This window comes from Gekko japonicus, unplaced genomic scaffold (genome assembly GCF_001447785.1).
Source record: "Gekko japonicus isolate JY-2015 unplaced genomic scaffold, Gekko_japonicus_V1.1 scaffold3631, whole genome shotgun sequence".
Taxonomy (NCBI): domain Eukaryota; kingdom Metazoa; phylum Chordata; class Lepidosauria; order Squamata; family Gekkonidae; genus Gekko; species Gekko japonicus.
In genome coordinates, this window is record NW_015166541.1 from 91,975 (window position 1) to 95,281 (window position 3,307).

General features: G+C 41.8%; 1 protein-coding gene across 1 annotated transcript in view; it reads right to left on the reverse strand.

The window, feature by feature from the left end:
• KIFC3 (kinesin family member C3) overlaps positions 1–3,307 on the reverse strand; it is a 78,319-nt gene that overhangs the window by 72,792 nt on the left and 2,220 nt on the right. The gene's annotated exons all lie outside the window — the stretch shown is intronic.

Sequence of the window (3,307 nt, forward strand, 5' to 3'; positions counted from 1 at the left end):
GGTTTCTTCCGTGTAAGATGGGGTCTTAATAGCTTTGATATCTCTTCATAGCAATTAATCTGGTTATGATAATTATTCAGTATTTGTTGCCGCAAAGACCAGAGGGCATCACTTGCCATAAGCTCCTCAATGTTTTGGCTTCGCTGTAGGGACCATCTAATTCTGCTTTCTCCAAAGTGAATGCCATCAGTTGTATTCTTTGGGTTGCGGGTCAAAGATTTCCCTATGAGATTTAAAGTTAGACTTAATGGACTATGCTCGCTCTCAAGCCTATCTTCAACATTGAAGTGAAGAACATGAGGTAGGAGGGAGGATGAAACAAGAATATAATCAATTGTACTAGTGCCTCGAGAGGAGATGTACGTATATGTCCCATGCGAAGAGTCAAAGCCACTACCATGCAAGTTGTGGAGCTGATGAACAGAGGACAATTCTAAAAGTTTTGTTCCTGTGTAGTTGATGGTTAAGTCCTTGGACCTTCTATCTAAAAATCTTACTTGTAAAGTGGCCTGGTGGAAAGATTCATCGTGGAAGTCACACTGGCCGACATCCATTCTGGCATTAAAATCGCCACAAAGAAGAACATGAGAATGGGGTGCTGAAGATCCAAAAATTCCAGGGTAGCGGAAAGTTTATTCCAGACACTGTCCGTATTCCTAACTTTGGAGATTTTTGGAGGAAAAGAAGAGAGCCAGCCTGGAGCCCGCTAATCTTTAAGACTAGTATTAAGTCTTGGGGGTTACTTTCCAGGGCTTTTGGATTTCAACTGACAAGAGTCTGTTGAGACCAAGGTTGCCAGGCCCCTGCCGCCACGGCCCCTGCGCTGTTTGTCTCAGTTGCTGGAACTGTGAACAGGCGATACCCTCGGAGAGTTATTGCATCAGGCTCCAGTGACCAGGTTTCCTGGAGACACAATATGTCATATTTCTGTAAGTACTTGGAGAAGTGTGAGTCATGGAATCTGTTACTCAGTTCAATTCAGTAAACCTTTAATAGCATATACAACATTAAAATCAGAGACAGAAAATGATACAATCAACTAAGAATCTAAGTTAATTATAAAATCATGAAACGGAATTTCCCAAGTTTTTCACTCTTATCACGTCAACCAAAAAATTGGCCACTGCCACAGTAATTTCTGCTGTTATATCGTTCAATAGAAATTGGCATTTTATTTCATTGGAAAGGTGATGTTTACCATGCAACCAAGTGTTTAACCATTTTTCCCTAGCAGATACATGCCACGAACAGTCTAACAATATGTGAGCAATTGAATCAAGAGTTAGAACCGCAGTCACATCTCCGTTCATGCTTAGGAATATTTTGAAACCTGCCATACAGTAGTTTTGATGGAAAGGCATTTACTCGAGCAAGAGAGTACGCTCTTCGATGGCTAGGGCTATCAAGGTTATACAAATATCGGGGAATACATCCCACAACATTCTTAAGATTTAATGTAGCTGAAGAACAGACAGGGGGATGAAGGGGCTGCAGTTTTTGAAGTTCAATATCTAACAGCCTCTGTTTGATTGTTTGGAAGATATACACTTCAGAGGAAAAAGCTAGCTCCTCCAAGGAGAGGCCCAAAGATCTTATTTTGGTTCAAATTTTATAGTCCAAAGAGGTACTATGAATTTCCTTTAACAGAAAAGACAAAAGCGAACCATCTTCAACGTTAAAATATAATTTCAATCAAATTAAGTCCTAATTCAGAGCACAATGCATGGTAAGAGACACAGTTTGGGAAACCCATAATTTGTCTAAAAAAGGATGATTGTATTGATTCAACTTCACAGTTAAAAGCACTGAACCATATAGGCACACCATAAAGAACTTGGGGTAAAATTTTAGTATTAAAAACTTTAATGGCGGCAGGCACAAATTGGTTTCCTTTGGAGAAAAAGAAAGATTTTAATTGGTTGGAAGATAATTTCCCCAAACTAATAGACCTTCTCCTGTGAGTTGCCCATTGGAGATTAAAATTGAATGTAACACCCAAATATTTATAACTCCTAACTTGCTGGATTTTCGCCTTACCAATATACCAGCTAAGGGGGACCCATTTTTTAGAAAAAAACATTACTTTGGATTTAGAATAGTTAATTTGAAGTTGATTGCCACTACAGTACTTCTCAAAACCCCTCAGAATCTGTTACTCCATCCCGTGGTATTCCACGAGAGGACTTTTAACTGTCAGTCTACTTGTTCAACTTGGTCCAGGAGCTCATTAGTGTCCATATAAATACATCAATCCGTTATTGTACTGTACTGTACTGTAGTGTACTGTACGGTTTGAAAGGACTGTTTTGAGGTGAGCATGCCTTTGGTGGATCAGGTGGGCCATACTCATGGTCCTCTAGATATCTGTTGAAATGCTCAAAATCGGAGGGCTATAGTGTTTTTATGGGAAGTGTGGGGGCCATTTTGTTGCAAGTGCCAGAGTTGTCCTCGTCAGGTTGGTGGTCTTTACAAGTACAGCTGTGCTCGATGTCCATTGGAATCCCGTCTATGTCTAACAAATTACTTGGTTAATTCGGAATATAAAAACATCTTGAGTGCCATTAAAGTTAAAGGGGGCTCCCCTCCAGCTCCTGGGCTGAGCAAAGAGCCAAAATATGACGCTTTGACAGGATGGGGCAACCAGAGTTCTTCAGGAAAGAAGAAAACACATTACTAGGGCAGCGCAGTCAGTCAGACAGGGAAAGAAAAATGGAGGGAAACTCTTGCCTCTGACGGGAGGGATGTGTCATGCCAAGGATGCCTGTGAAGAACTCCAGGAGGACCTCCACAAATGGGGCGAGTGGGCAGCAATCTGGTAAACTCAGTGTCTGCAGGTGTCAGGTGTTGCACATTGGGACAAAAAATCCCAACTTCAGCTACAGGCTAATGGGGTCTGAACTTGTTGAGATTGAGAGGGGAAAAGATCTTGGGGTTGTAGCAAATGAAAGTGACAACCTGTTACCCCTGCCAGCATAGATTTAAGAAGCTGAATCACTGCCTTCAGTTTCTGGGGGAAATTAGCTAAATGGCAGAGGCCTGAGTGAGAGGTGGGGTAGGGGTGGGGATCTTCCTACCTATATTTACGGGGACCTTTCCCTTTAAGAGAGCTCTCAATAACCAGCCTGAAAGTAAAATAAAGGATGCTTTATTGAAGGGCGGGATATAAATCCCAAAATAAATAAATAAATAAAAAGTATTTAGGGAATTTAACACACAGAGAACACACATGGAACACACATTCAAGGTCTACGGGAATTAAAGAGAGGAGCGGGAGAACAGCGGGGAGGGGGGGGGGGGGGGGGGGGGG